Here is a 16,879-nt window from a genome sequence, read left to right on the forward strand (position 1 = left end):
TGTAGTGCAGACATGGTCATATGTCCAAAACATACGCGCATGTGGGATCACTAAATCCCCAAATTATCCACACGGCCATGTGGCACCAATTCACTAAATCCCTAATTCCCAAACACATATGCCAGTGTGCCCAAGGGACACGGCTATGTGGAAATTGACAAAAATCCCCAAATCAGCCACATGACCGTGTGGCCAAGCTGTGTGGCACCAAATTTTGCCTAAAACCCCCAGTTCCTAACTGCACATGGCCGTGTGGACCGTTCTGCCCGTGTGGCCACCCATGTGGTCACGAAACCACACTAAAATTGACTGAAAGTCTTCTTTTCTGATCACTAAAATGACCCCTAATCTAAGTAGTTTAGAAACACACCACATTAAACTTAATTCATACTATTTAAAGCCAAAAACCTCAATTGTTCAACTACCAAATCACACGAAAAAGGTTGCCAAATTTCAAGCAATTCGGTACTGATTTATATAGTTTAGAACACACTTATGATGTCGAGTTACCCTGAATCAATTCAGTATTTCAATAACGAAAAAGAAGAGTTCAGAACCCACGCTTGATTTGCAATCAACATGCCTCAAACTCAATCGACACCAGTCAATGACTTAACCCGAAGTTTTTGTCGACGAGAGAAAAAGATGTAAACAAACCAATGCAAAAAAAACCAAGAATAAACTAAAGAAAATTGTTTGTGCAAAAAAAGAATTATGAGAAAAAGAAGAAAAGCAATGGAAAACATTTGATAGAGGAAAAAGAGAACGTGGAAAAAGAAAAACTCTTTCTTCCTTTTTTCATAATAATAAAAATATAATTTAAAATAAATAAATAGGTAAATATCTTTAATTTAAAACAAATTGAAGTTGCAAAAAAATAATTCCTCAAAACACGCTCGAGGACTCGAACCCATAACCTCGAGGTACACTAACACTCATCCAACCACTAGACCAGCAGGCCCATTCTGACACTAAAATGCAGAAACCAACCCAATTGTCTGATTTAGCCACTAAGCCTACTGATAAATCTCAAAACTCCTAACCCCAAAATCTGAGGTGTTACAAACCGACTCTTTGAGGACTAATTCCTCAATCATGTGGAATCATTGTCCGTTGACCTTGAAAATTTTTCTGGATTCTTCACTTTTAACCTCGACTGCACCATGTGGAAATATGTGAGTAATAACAAAATGCCCTAACCACTTAGTTCGAAGCTTACCTGTAAAGATTCTTAGTGTAGGGTCATCAAGTAATACTTTCTTCCCTACCACAAATTGTTTACGGGTTATCTTTTGATCATGGTATGCCTTGATCTTTTCCTTATCAATTTAGGCAGTTTCATATGCTTCTCATCGAATTTCCTTAAGTTCCCGAATATGTAACTTACGATACTTACCTGTAACTTCCAGCTTCGTGTTACATTACTTGACCACCCAAAACACTTTATGTTCTAGTTCGACAGGAATATGACACGGTTTACCAAAAATTAATCAATAAGGAGACATACCTATGGCTCCTTTATAAGCTATACGGTATGCCCACAATGTAACAACCCTAACCAATATTCATTGTTGTAATAGGGTTAGGAGCATTATCGGAGTGTACATTTCAAACAAACAAAAATTTTAAAAACATTTTAATTCACATCATTAAACATAGCAAAACTAATCCATAACATGGATATTGTCCCTTATACTAGCCCTCAAAGCCATAAAAACACATTAGAAACAAGTTGGGACTAAATCGAAAGCTTATAAAATTTTTCAAGAAACAATAAAAATTTTCAAAACTTCACAGGTCACACGACCATGTGGCCAGACCGTGTGACTTACACGGCCAAGTGACATGCCCATGTCTTAGGCCATGTGGACATTTGAAGTAGGGACACACAGTTGTGTCCCAGCCTGTGTAACTCATTGACTTGGGTCACACGGCCAAGCCACACGTCTGTATGCCAGGTCGTGTACCCTTCAAAATGAGCTCACACGGCCGTGTGCCAGGCTGTGTGCTAGGCCGTGTAACAATTTAACTTGCAACCCTTTGAAAGCTATAGGGGATACACAGTCGTGTCTCCAGGCCATGTGTCACACACGACTGAGCCAAACGCCCGTGTCTCTGCCCACGTGGACAAAAAATAGGCCATTTTCAAGCCATTTTTCTCACCCATTCATGCATATACCTACAATCACTTTTGCACATATAAAAAATCCTTCAAATTGCACTAAGACCATGCAAAATCAAGTTATCCAAATATGGTACATTTGCATACAACCAATATACCCAAAGGGCACCTTAATCTCAACACCTAAAACATGTATAGCCATGTGCTCAAATTGGCCAAAAGTATTCATCAAGTTTTAACTAAGTTTATGTAAAAATATACCATTTGATTTACCTATAAATTTCACACCAAATGATACCAAATGTACCATTTATCAACTAGCACCAATAGCCAAATATGTCATTTATAAAAATTGTACCAATTGACCACATTCAATCATATCACAAGACCATTTATAACATGCATTTTAAACTACCATTCCATCTTTAATAATTCAAGCATCATGAACTAGGATATCAACTAAAAACACCTATACATGTGCATATTTATCCAATTACCAATTAACTTGTTACCATGCCAAAACATAACATAATTGATACATAATCACCATACCATATTAGACTGATGCCATATCTAGTTCAAAACCATTCCAAAGCATACCATATATTGACCATGTTGAGGTCAATTCATCATATATCACTTTAGCTATTCAAACATGCTTTAGCACATTATCAAATTAACACATATCAACAACGCACCAAATGTACTAAGGCTACTGTAACAACCCATTTTTTAGTGGTGTCATAAACAGTGGTTTCGAGGTCACCAAATCTGACAAATAAGTTCGTAAATATTATTTTTTAATATTTACAAGTCAAATGTAATTTTAAAAAGGTTTTTTATTTTATAATTTATGTTATATATTAAGTTCAAATGATAAGACCGTAAGGTCAAGTGGTTTTAGAAAATGAGGTATCGAGACCTTATTTCTATAAATTAAGCCGTAAATATTTCTATCACGAAGTGTCATTAAAGTGGTATTAAAGTTTCTTTAAAAAAATTTAACGTTTCGATAGTTAATTAATTAAAAAGGACTACTTTGTAAAAAAATGCAAAATTCAATTATTATTAGTATTTAAGTCCCCAATTGTATAAATTAAAAAAAATGGATGGTTTAGTATGGCAAATTAGACATAATTAGTGGTAATGGACGGCAATGTGGTTGATTATTAAATTATTATTTGAATTGTTTTATTAATTAATGTTTAAAGTATTAAAACATTAAAAACAAAAGTAAAATAGATAATATCATCTTATTTTGGTTCTTTCACCGAAAGAGAAGGAAGAAACACCATTAAAAAATCCATAGAGTTTTGGTAAGCTTTCTTTCCTTGCATGGTTGTGCTATTGAGGTTCGTTTTTATTAATTTTAATGTTTTTGAGATTGTCGCAACTACGTTTAGCTAAGTCGTACCTTCTATTTTAAAACTGTTAAAGATTTTTAATGTTTCCATTGATGAATCTAGTGATTATTTATGTTACATGATGAATTTTAAATATTAGTTGTTATTTAAAAGTATTTTGTTAAGTGATTTTTGATAAATTTATCGATTAGGGACTAAATTGTTAAAATAATAAAAGTAAAAGGATTTAATGTGAAATTGTTGAAAAAATAAGCTAAAATGGAGGCTATGGATGTGCCGCTAGTGTAAAATTTCTATAAAAATGGTTAATTTGCATGTTTTAGGCTTAGGGACTAAATTGAATAAAAGTAAAATGTTAGGGGAAGTTTTTTAAAATGTAAAAAATGACTAAATTGCATAAAAACATTGTTTTACTATCTAAATTAATAGATTGAATGAAATTATTAATTTAGATCAAGATCGGGTGGAAAATTGATGAGAGTGGAAAATTACTAAAATACCCCTATACTTTGACATTTCTGCAATTTAGCCAAGTAAGTTCGTATGTTTAAATAGCATTTTAAATTATGTTTTAAATGCTATCATTTTATAATATCAAATTATGTCATAAAGGAAAAATCTAACGACGTATCGGTAATCAACGACCAATGAAAAGGGATAGCTTCGGCTATCGATTATGAAAAGGGATGGTGAGGACCATCAACTATGAAAAGGGATGGTGACGACCATCAAATATGAAAAGGGATGGTGACGACCATCGAATATGAAAAGGGATGGTGACAACTATCGATTAATGAAAAGGGATGGTTTCGACCATCGAATATGAAAAGGGACGGTTACGACCATCATTTAGCACACTTTGTGTGAGCTCCAGGAAGGATTCCGATTGACTTCACTATGACAAATATGGAAAGGTATGATGTACCAATGATCAAAGTATGAATATTCATGTTTATGAAAGGCATGAAATAAGTGATGCTATGTTATGTACCCATATCTTACCATGTAATGATATTGCTAAGTTATGTGTTCAATCACTAGCTTGTGTTATGGTTAATGTTATGTTTATGTCTTATGCGTATGCAAATGAAATGGTGAGTGTTCAATAAGAACTAAGACATGTTTATATGAAACTCAATGGAATGGTGATACATGGAAAAACATGATATGTTGTGATGGATGATAAATCCAATTGAATCATACTCAAGTATAATGGTTATCCATGTCCAATTCATATGAATCATTTTTAAATGAACTAACATGTGTTGTTGATGTGCTAGGGCTTATGCCAAGCTTGTGGATATGATTGATGTTTATGACTATGCTTGTACTATGCTTATGAAACGACAAGTATGTAGTGAGGATGTATTATAATGTATTATATGTGAGCAAATTGCTTCTGCTATAGATAAATTCACTGAATCGAGAGTTAATAATGTTGTTTAGGCTTATGATAAGCATTAGGGATGGAATGGAAAGTAAGTAAATAGAAAGATATATAATCTTATAAAAGGGATTGATGATATATATGTTATGTCTCATGAAATCCTATCATGTTATGAATGGTCAATAAATATGTGACATTAATAAACTTACTCATTGGCATAGATTTATGTTTTTTCTATAAAATTTAATATTAAAATGGAATTTTATGCTGAAAGTTTATACGAGCTTACTAAGCATTCATTGCTTACGTTGTTTTTTTTACCTTACAGATTATCAAAAGCTCGATAGGGCGTCCATCTTGCATTAACACAGCTCCAATACCTAAACCTGATGCATCACATTCTAACTCGACAGTTTTATCAAAATTCGGCAATGCTGATAATGGTGCATGAGTTAAACAATCTTTAATTTTCAAGAATGACTTTTCTTGTTCCTCTCCCCATACGAAATTAGAATTCTTACGAATAACCCCAGTTAAGGGTGCGGCTAAGGTGCTGAAGTTTGGCACAAATCGTCGGTAAAAACTTGCTAGTCCATGGAAAATTCGAACTTGGGAGACATTCGTCGGACGGGGCCATTCTTGGATCACCTTGATCTTCTCTTGATCGACTTCAAGGCCCTCCGAGCTAACAACAAAACCTAAAAACACAACCTTGTTAGTGCAAAAATCACATTTCTTCAGATTAGCATACAAGGTTTCTTTTCTCAATACTTCCAAAACAGCCTTTAGATGTAAAACATGTTCATCCAAATTTTTACTATAGATCATTATATCATCGAAGTATACTACGCAAAATCTACCAATAAAAGGCCTCAAAACGTGATTCATAAGCCTCATGAATGTGCTCGGGGCATTTGTTAAGCCAAATGGCATAACGACCCATTTGTAAAGCCCATGCTTTGTTTTGAAAGCAGTCTGCCACTCGTCTCCCTCGCGCATCCGTATTTGGTGATAACCACTGTTAAGATCAATTTTTGAAAACAAACTTGCGCCACTTAGTTCATCAAGCATATCATCCAATCGCGGTATAGGATGATGATACTTAATGGTTATCTTATTAATTGCACGGCAATCCACACACATCCTCCACGTTCCATCCTTCTTTAGAACGAGCAAAACAGGCACGGCACATGGACTAAGGCTTTCACGCGCATAGCCTTTTTCAAGAAGTTCATTCACTTGCTTTTGTAATTCTTTCGTCTCTTCAGGATTGCTTCGGTAAGCAGGTCGATTTGGAATCGCGGCTCCCGGCACAAGATCTATTTGGTGTTCGATTCCACGAATAGGTGGTAACCCACTCGGGATTTCTTCCGGGAAAACATCTTTAAAATCCTGCAAAACAGACAAAATAGAAGGAGGTATCTTATCATCAAACTCGTTAGTACCAAGCAAGCTTTCCTTGTACAAAAGAACCAACAAAGGTTGTTTCAATAACATCGATTTTCGAACTTCCCTCTCTTTTACAAACAATTTCTTTTTTTCATCACTCATTTCTTTTTCTTCTTTTTGTTTTTCTTCTTTTCTTCACTCTTTTCTTTATTCTTTTCATTTTTTTGCTCTCTCTCGATTTCTTTTGATTTTTCAATCGAACTCCTCATTTTGAGTTGATCTTCATATACTTGTTTCGGTGATAATGGAGCTAGTGTCACCATTCGTCCCATATGCTTAAAAGAGAATCGATTTGTGTATCCATCATGAATTGCTCGCTTGTCGAATTGCCACGGGTGTCCCAAAAGAAGATGCCCCGCATGCATCGGTACAACGTCACACATTACTTCATCTTGATATTTTCCAATTGTGAACGAGATAAGCACTTGCTTTGTTACCTTCAATTCTCCACCATCGTTAAGCCATTGGAGTTTATACGGATGGGGATGTTTGGTGGTGGCCAATCCGAGTTTCTCCACCATCAACGTACTAGCCACGTTCGTACAACTTCCCCTATCGATTATAATGCAACAAATCTTACCTTGCACTTGACATCGCGTATGGAAGATGTTTTCACGTTGTTGATCATTTTTGGCACCTTGCAAAGTAAGGCTTCTTTTCACCACCAATATCTCTCCATTTTCGGCTTGTTCAACATCCTCCTCTTCTTCGAGTTGTTCAACAGCTTCATTCTCTTGTTCACTTTCAGATTCAATCTCTTCATCATCTCGAATGAACATCGCATTCCGGTTCGGACATTGGCTTGCGATGTGGCCCCTTCCAAGGCATTTGAAGCATTTTATGTCTCGGGATCTATGTGGTTGGGCATCCAACTTTCTTTTACTCGATTCGGCAATCGGTTTGTTGAATTTAGTGGCTCCACTTACTTCTTTATTCCGACTCGGTATGTTGCGTTTATTGGTCCCTTGCCCCCACCTAGTCGTAGAAGAAGTATTAGGGAAAGAATGAGACGTACCTTTTCTCTTTAGTTACTTTTCGACTTTGATGGCCATATGGACCATATCAATGACCTCGACATAGTGGTATAGCTCCACAATATTTGTGATATCTCGGTTAAGGCCGGTGAGAAATCGAGCCATGGTGGCTTTTCGATCTTCCTCCACATCGGCGCGGATCATGGCCACTTCCATTTCCTTGTAGTAATCCTCCACGCTTCGTTGGCCTTGAGTTAGGCTTTGAAGCTTTTGATACAATTCTCGATGGTAATAAGCAAGAATGAATCGCTTCTCATTATTACTTTCATTTCCGCCCATGTTGACACGGGACATTCTCCATTGCGTCTTCGGCTCAACGTGAGTTGATTCCACCATATTATGGCATAGTCGGAGAATTCTATAGCAGCTAACTCCACCTTCTTGCTTTTCGAGTAATTGTGGCACTCAAAAACTAATTCCACCTTCTTCTCCCATTCAAGATAGGCCTCGGGATCTGACCTTCTTTGAAAAGCAGGAATAGCCATCTTAATGTTCTTCAAATCATCATCGAGCCGCTCTCGGTCTCTTTGTCCCCGTGCTCGTTGACCTTGTCGCCTCGCACTTTGTCGCGATGCTCGTTCACTTTCAACGTCACTTGGTTCGTATAAATCATTGGCATGTTGCCATGGTCATTCTTGCTCTCTTCTTGGAATAGGAAGGGTGTTCGCACGTTGGCTTCGTTCCTCCATTTGTTCCATTCGTTCATGAAGGGAATTGAATTGAGGTTGGAACAAACGAGAGATTTCTCGCACGATTGCTTGAACTTGAAGATCGGGCACTCCGCCTCTGGGAATATTCCTTCTTGGTTGAAGATTAACTCCTCCACCAATGGCATTCGAAGCTCCTCTGCTTGCTGTTCGTCGTTCCGGGCTCCTAGACATGATGATTAAAAATAAGAAATTATCCTCACCACAAAACCTCACAATTCCTCTCACAAGAAAAGAATTCACTCCTCTCGTGTTTTCACTCTATTTTTGGCTTTTATCTTGATGTACTCTCTTGCCTTTTACCTCTCAAATCCAACTCTCGATATTCTAAAAAGCTACCTTAGACTTATCCCACTTGTGGGTCAGCTTCAAAGGCTAAACAAAGGAAAGTCGTATGGTTTAGGGTAGGCTTGAAAGAAAGAAAGGTTTAAAGATGTGGCGTATAGAATGAATTCGCTAATTGGAGAAGAAGAATCACTTGTTCGGAATAACAATCACACTTGAAATTTTTTTTAATAGCTTGAAATTTCACTAAGAAGGATATAAAAGAGTGTAGAATGTGATTTTGGAAAAATTTTTGTTGAAGTGTCTCCAGACTTTTTTTTTACGGATCTTTCACGTTCTTTTCATCCGCACCTAGACCGTATACAAATTTTTTTTTCAATTTTTTTAATTTTTTTTTTCGAAACTACAATTTCCGTACCTAAATTAACCAGCTCTGATACCAACTGATACGAGCTCATTTCGGATGTAAAGACGAGTCGTAATTGATTCTCGATCGAAATTAGGTAGTGTCGGATTAATACGAATTTGGTTCTTTGAGTTTTAAAAGGTTTTATGACTTAGGAAGCAAAAGGTGTTTGAAGGTTTCCAATGAAACAAGAACGAACCCTTATTAGCAAATAAGGACCCGGGCTTAAAGGTTTCAAAGAAAAGAAAAGGAATTAGGATAGAAACCGAGACCCTCTATTTAGCAAAATAGGAACCTACGGTATGGATAACGCAACACCAATGGGTGATAAGTTCGAAACAAAGTCAGATTGACGCCACTCGTTGAAGATAAGTCAATTTGAGCTTTGGAGAATAAGGAGAGTGAATTAACTCACCAAAAATATCATTCATTCAAAAATTTGGCAAAAAGTCCTTTTACAAGAAAATGAGTAACTATTTATAGCCTAATGCCTAGTAGCCGAATGGACATATTCTAGACTTAGTTTCTAAGCAAACATTGAACAAAAATGGCCAATGTAGGTTCGGCTGAATGGTGACCATACATGAAGCTTCCACATTAAGCAAATGAACCTTGGAGATGCATGTAGTAGCTACATTTGGCTAATAGGCTTAAATGAGCATTCAATAGGTAACTCTTGCTGAAAAATTATCAATAATAAAGAGAGTACTTGAGCAGCCACATTAGGTGTGAATGGGCGATTTTGAAGAGCCTTTAGAGTGTGAATACCATGAACCGAATGGCCAAAATGTATCCAGTAATGTGAAGGAAATAAATGGCAGCCTTGGAGGATGAAGAATCATCTCTTTTGGCCGAATGGTCACATACAAAACTTTAAAAATCAGCACACCTTGTTTAATGCATTCCATGCATGAATCATTTGGTGCATTGAATCCAACATGCATGCATCTTCAATCCATTGAATCTTCATACATGAATCTACCCAATGAATCTTCAAATTTGGCTGCACCTAAAAACACACATGAACTTAATTAATTTCAAACAAATTTAGTTGAACTAAATAAAGGCATAATGTGAACATCCTAATTTAACATTGAAGCAACTTAAATATTAATAAAACATGACACATAAATTCTGCTGGACAAATTTAAGACATGTATTAATTTAGACAAACTAAATGAAATCAAGACATCTTTTAATTCAACTAGATCAAGACATATTAAACACTTATATTAACTAAAGACATATTTATAAGCTGTAATAAAACTTATTTAAATGCTTATTTAAATGGTCTAAAATTCCAGCAGCAATTTAATTAGCTAGAACGAAATTCAGCTTCAAAGAAGTTGAATATGTTCAGCTCGTTTTTAAACTTCTTGCTATCATTTTCCTCAACCCGTTCCACCATTGCTGAAATAGCATCTTTGAAACATTTAGCTCTAGCTCGCGTTATTGGACCAATGGGCAACGTGATTGCTTCTCGTTCGAACTCTTCGTTGTTCATAGGCGAGCTCACATCAATAAGTAAAAAGTTGCTGATGATTAGTCAGAACTCATAAAGGTAAGAATAAAAGTTCATAATATTATGTTAATGATGAATGCTATGTTATGTGTGTATATATATATGAGAGTCAACTTTTGAGACTTAAAGTCTTATACATTGGAATTAGTACTAATGTGATCAAGATTATGTTGGAATTCATACAAGATTTATGTTGATTAAGTCTGAAAAGAGAAGCTATAGGATTCAATGATGGAATTAGTACTAGTGTGATCAAAGTCGAGAATCGGTTAGCAAATAAAAATGATTCTAGAAGAGATATTAGATTTTTCTGAAGATCATTCAGGATATGCAACGTTGCTATTAAAGAAGAAGTTAACCATAGGTAATCTACTTATTCCGGTATGGTATCTAAAGAACGGGTTAATTGAGATTTCATGTGAATTAATTTCTTTAGTGAAACGGGATAACATGAGATCATCGATAACATTAGTAGTCAGTGGGATAGTGTTTGAATTGCAAATATATCTAAATGTAGTTGTTGTAACCTCCCAAAATCAGACCAGACGTTATTGCTAGATTGAGAAGGCTACACTAGGCACTTAAATGGCTAAGCTAACTTACATTACTTTTTAAGACTTTAAATAAACTCATTTTAGAGAAAATCGTAGTTGCACTTTGAGTTAGCTTAAAAGCATCCATTCATTAGGTTGTGTATGCTTAGGATTCACTTTATTATAGATAGTGTTTTTTTAGAAAAACCATTTACTTGTCGCTCTTCTTTAAGAAAAACTTGAAGTTAAACTAATGCAGCGAAAAAACCATTTTTCAAGTCATTTTGAAAAATTAGTTGCCTTATCGATTTGTTTTTCAAAAATAATTCCTTTGCAATGTAATGGAAACTAGGGGACAATATCAAATTTTACTTAAGCTCAATATCATGCATTATTCGGTTATTATGCTTGAGTAATTCATGCATGCAAAAATTTCCAAAAGAAAAGTTACCAAGCCACGAACCAGAAATAATTAAAAATTACAAGCCAAAACAAATAAAGACTTAATAATACTTAATTAAATAATAATCTGAGGTCCAAGTTGATTCTCTAAGTGCCGAGTCCGATCCTAATTTTGAGGTTTACTTGAAAAGTTAAACATTATTGGGGGTGAGCTTATGAAACGCTCAGTGTGAGTCGAATAATTATTTAAATGGGCAAAAACATCAAATACAGTGAAACATATTAGTATCAACAGAAGAAAACAAATCCATTATGAAATTTATGTCAAACGGTGTATGAGCATAGGTCATCATTCATTCGAGTAACAATCATTAATTTCGATACCATTCAATACAACAAAATGCAATGTGTAGCATAAATCAATAACATTCGAATATGTCATGCATATGATGCAATGCAAAAAGGTTCCTACCCATACCATCCGCTACACACCATGAGTTCCCAAGAACTCGCCTGCCAAACTCCAAAACATTATGAGCATAGCTCGATATGGTTAAACCACTGAATAATCAATAATGTAGAAAATCTGTCGGATATCAAACAGTACGATACAATTTCAAATAACTTATAATATGCGATAAAATCACCAATCCCCTCAGTGCTCCACGTGTAGTACACTGACTATGAATAATGCGGACTTAATATGCCACCGGTACTCCACGAAACTCCTCTGTCAACCACAAAATTCCAACCCAATGCATATGCAATATGTCACACAATCTCATACATAACCATATCTCAATTCTTTTCACATTCATTTGATATGCTCAGCATGTCCTCAATAATCACTTACTTTCAGTAAATGGAAACTGTGTTCCAATATTTCAAATTACCATTGTGTAATCAATATCGTTCAATTTCACATACTTTACGGATTTTCATTGTGCATGAATAACACTTTTTTCAGTACACAAAATAACAAATATCTCATGCATTTAAATCATACATAAGCTCAATATCTCAACACATTATATCGTTCAGTCAAACATTCTCATATCTCATAACTCAAATATGCAATTACAAACTCAATCAAATATCCATACTATCAAACTAGCAATTTTGCCAACATGTCAATCTTTTAAGGCTCGAAACATACCTGGTTTAGCCACTCACAAAATCAATTATTTGGCTATTAAGACAATCCAAACAGAAAGCTAATTTATCATATATAACATAATATTTAACATTTTCAAACAATTTTATGAGTTTAGGACCCACACCTTTTTTTTCGCTTCCTCGCAGCACACTAGCGAATTTTCCAAATTTCCTTAATAATTCCTTAAACGAACCTATACCAAAATTCAGTATAAATTAAATAAATTTACCATTAAACTAGCCCCCAAACACCCACTTATCAGTTCAAACCAATCCTTGAAATTATAACTATTTTATAAATCCAAACTAGTTAGATTCCTTATATTGTATCAATGCAAACTATATGAACAATCGTTCTTCGTCTTTACGGGTGATTTGGGGCATTTTGGTCAGCATATAATTCAATAATATACTGGAAAATTAGTAGATAGTTAATTATTAAATTCCATAATTTAATCAATTCATAACCTTTACGCAACAACTATGTCGAAATAACAAACTAGTTACCCGTAATTGCACTTACGCTTCACAATTTGTGGGATCTGAATCGCCAATCGATCAAGAAAATTTTTCCCTAATTGAAATGGGTTTAAAATATGATTAGGAGGGTTAAAGAACTCAAATTAATGCTGGAAAAATATAGGCACGAAACAAGAAACAAAACAACCCCCTTTCTTACACATAGGTGCGCACACCACCACCCATGGTGGCAAAAATTTGGGCTGAATTTTAAAATGATTTGAGATCTAATTAAATTCTATAAAATTAATTTTTAAATAATTTTAAATCCCCCAAATTCTATATCTAGAAATTTAGGTTTTTAATGGACAAGATTAATTAAGAAATTGAAGAGGGAAGAGACCTTAACCAAGCTAGTCGAGAGAAACAACAATGACACTTTCTTGGCAATGTTCGGGATCAATATTGGAGTTTTAGATTTGGGTCTGATTTTAATGATTAAAAATGACAGAAATATAGTGGAGAATGATGCGAACCCGTGCTCGGAGTTGAATGCGAGTTGCATAGATGCACAATTATAAATTGAGAAGTATTGTAATTTGAAGGCTGAAACAAGAAGACTTTAGGTTGTTTACTTTGTTTAGAATAATAAGTGATAGTTTTCAGTTAAGTTTAGGTTTAAACAAGTTTGAAGAATGAACCAATATTAAGGAGAATATCGACCCTACTCTTATATCAAAACTTGGTAATGAAATTTGGTTAAAAGGATAATAGACCAAGACCCGCTACCAAGGGTGATTGGAACCTACGGTATAGGAGGGGTGAACGCCACACTTGTTTGGAAGTGATAAGTTCAGAGAAAAAGAATTGGGTTGACGCCACTAGACGGTGCTAGATAAGTCACTCGAGTCTCAAATGAACAGCAGGGGTTGAATAACTTACTAAGCTTAATATTCATAAAAATGTCCAAGTTAAGTAACCTTAAAACATGTTACAAAGAGCTATTTATAGGACTACATAGCTCCAGTCGAATAGCCTAAAGTAGATTGTAATTAATTAAAACACTAATGTTGTCTTAAGTTTCAGCTGAAATATCCAATGAATGAATTAATGGTCAGCTGACTCTTGCTATGCCCGAACAGCCGGTTGAATGCACTTAGAAGATGAGCTGAATCTTGCAATTTCCTTATCAGCTAAGTTAAGTAGTTCATTTAACTTGCTTGTTCCTTTTCATTGAAGCTAGAGTAATTGTGGCCATGGTGCAACGAATGTACAAATCAGCAAAAGGGATGTTTCCAGCATGGAAAACGCCAATGGACATAACCTTTGCATTCCACAAATAGTCGATTAATGAACTTGTAGGTGAGATGAATTAAACATGAATATAATCAGCCAAGAGATGTGAATTGATATTGTTCAGCTGCTGGATTAAATGATGAAACATTTGGCTGTTGGTTGTCACGAAGGGTTGCTTGGGAGAGAGTAAATAGCAGCTGCAAGATTCATGCATGTCCAGGTGCATGTTGTCCCTTTAATGCCATCCAATGTATGGGTTAATGGGGCAGCCTATTTAGCCAACCTACAAAACACATTTAAAGATCAGTTTAATGCAACATAAAAACTGAATGTTAGACACAATTAATTGGTCTGGACGTGAGACACAATTAAGGTGTCTAAATTAATACCTATTTAATTTGTTTCAAATTAAATCTCATATTAAAGCTGTATGAATTTTGGACAGAATTAATGAACTTAAAACAAATTAAGGTGTTTAGATTTTTGACATATTTAAAACCCAATTATTAATGTCCAAACCAAAACATATTTAAACTAATTTAACTAAAAACCAAATTAACTAAATAACTAACTAGACCGATTGAATGCTTTTATTCCAGCAAATGGACTTTAAGTTAGAGTAAATTAAATTGAGCTAAAATTGAGCTTGGAGAAGATTGCACGGCACGCTCGAATTATAATTCCAAGAATGATCGATAAGTCTAGCAACAGTTTCTCCCCAAACTAGGTCTATAAGACCCACAATAGCATCCTTAAACCTCTTGGCACGACCATGAGTGATCGGGTCCGATGCCAATTCCATAGGTTCTTCTACAGCTTTAGTCAAATCTTGAGCTATGGTCGTATCATCCCCTCCCCATTCGAAGTGATTTGTCCCCAAATCATCACCTACATCATAAGGAGATAGGTCAGATACATTAAAACTAGCACTGATGTTGTACTCACCTAGAAGGTCGAGTTTGTAAGAGTTACCGTTGATCCTCTCCAATACTTGGAAAGGACCGTCTCCCCTTGGGAGCAGCTTAGATCTTCGTTGGGCTGGGAATCTCTCTTTTGTCATGTGCACCCACACCCAATCTCTAGGCTAAAAAATGACTCGTTTTCTCCCTTTATTGGTTTTGTGCACATATTGTTTAGCTCTCTCTTCGATGTTACTACTCACCTTTTGGTGTAGTTGCTTAACGTACTTAGCCTTCCGCTTAGCATCTGTATGCACAAATTGTTCGTTAGGCAAAGGAATTAAATTGAGAGACGTCAAAGGATTAAGACGATAAACGATTTCAAAAGGAGAATGTTGAGTTGCTAAATGAATGGATCAGTTATAAGCAAACTCTAAGTGCGACAAGCATTCCTCCCATGACTTAAGGTTCTTCCGGATAATGGCTCGCAATAAGGTCAACAAAACTCGATTCACTACTTCAATTTGTTCGTCTGTTTTTGGATGGCACGTGGTCAAAAATAAAAGTCTTGTGCCAAGCTTTCCCCATAACGTTCTCTAGAAATGGCTTAAAAACTTTGCATCGCGATCAGAAACGATGGTCCTCGGAATTCCATGCAAGTGCACAACTTCCCTAAAAAACAAATTAGCAAAATGTGAAGTATCGTCAGTTTTGTTACAGGCAATAAAGTGTGCCATTTTAGAGAATCATTCTACTACAACAAATTTTGAGTCTTTGCCATTTTTAGTCCTAGGAAGGCCTAAGACAAATTCCATCGAAATGTCGAACCAAGGACTATCAGGAATGGGCAAAGGTGTGTACAAGCCATGAGGTTTTATCCTTGATTTGGCCTTCTTACAAGTGATGCAACGGTTGCACACTCACTCCACGTCTCGCTTCATTTTTGGCCAAAAGAAATGTCCGTGCAAGGTGGCCAATGTCTTTGCAACTGCGAAATGCCCCATGAGGCCTCCGCTGTGTAACTCGTTCACTAACACATCTCTCATAGAGCCTTGAGGAACACAAATTTTACCTTCTTGGAAAAGATAGCCATCATGTCGATAGAATTTCTCAAAAGCTCCAAGTTCACAAGCTTTATATATTTCAAAAAAATCATGGTCATTTACATAGAGTTCTTTTATATATGCAAAACCAAGTAATTTGAGTCCAAGAAATTAAGAAGGGCATACCTCTTCGACAACGCATCCGCTACGACATTTTCTTTACCTTTCTTATACTTAATTACGTACGGAAATGATTCTAATAACTCCATCCACTTGGTGTGTCATTTGTTTAGCTTATTTTGGCCCTTGAGATGCTTCATTGCTTCATGGTCCATGTGGATGACAAATTCTTTGGGACACAAGTAATACGGCCACGTCTCTAATGCCTAGATCAATGCGTACATCTCCTTATTGGAGGTAGGATAGTTAAGTGGCGCACCATTTAGCTTTTCGCTAAAATAAGCTATCGGCCGTCCATCTTGTGTCAACACAACTCCTATGCCTATTCTTGAAGCATCACACTTGATTTCGCATGTTTTATTGAAAACAGGCAAAACGAGCAAAGGGGTGTTAGTCAAATTATCTTTAATGGAATTGAAAGAATGCTCTTCCTCATCACTCCAAAAGAAAGTAGATTTTTTCTTGATAATAACAGAAAATGGAGCAGCGATGGTGCTGAAATTAGGAATGAAACGTCTATAAAAGCTCGCCAAGCCATGGAAGCTCTGAACTTGGCTGATGCTCGTTGGTCTCAGCCACTCTAGAATCACCTTGACTTTCTCTTGGAAAACTTCGAGTCCTTTCGAGCTGACAACA

Source organism: Gossypium hirsutum, chromosome D13 (assembly GCF_007990345.1).
Source record: "Gossypium hirsutum isolate 1008001.06 chromosome D13, Gossypium_hirsutum_v2.1, whole genome shotgun sequence".
NCBI classification, from domain to species: domain Eukaryota; kingdom Viridiplantae; phylum Streptophyta; class Magnoliopsida; order Malvales; family Malvaceae; genus Gossypium; species Gossypium hirsutum.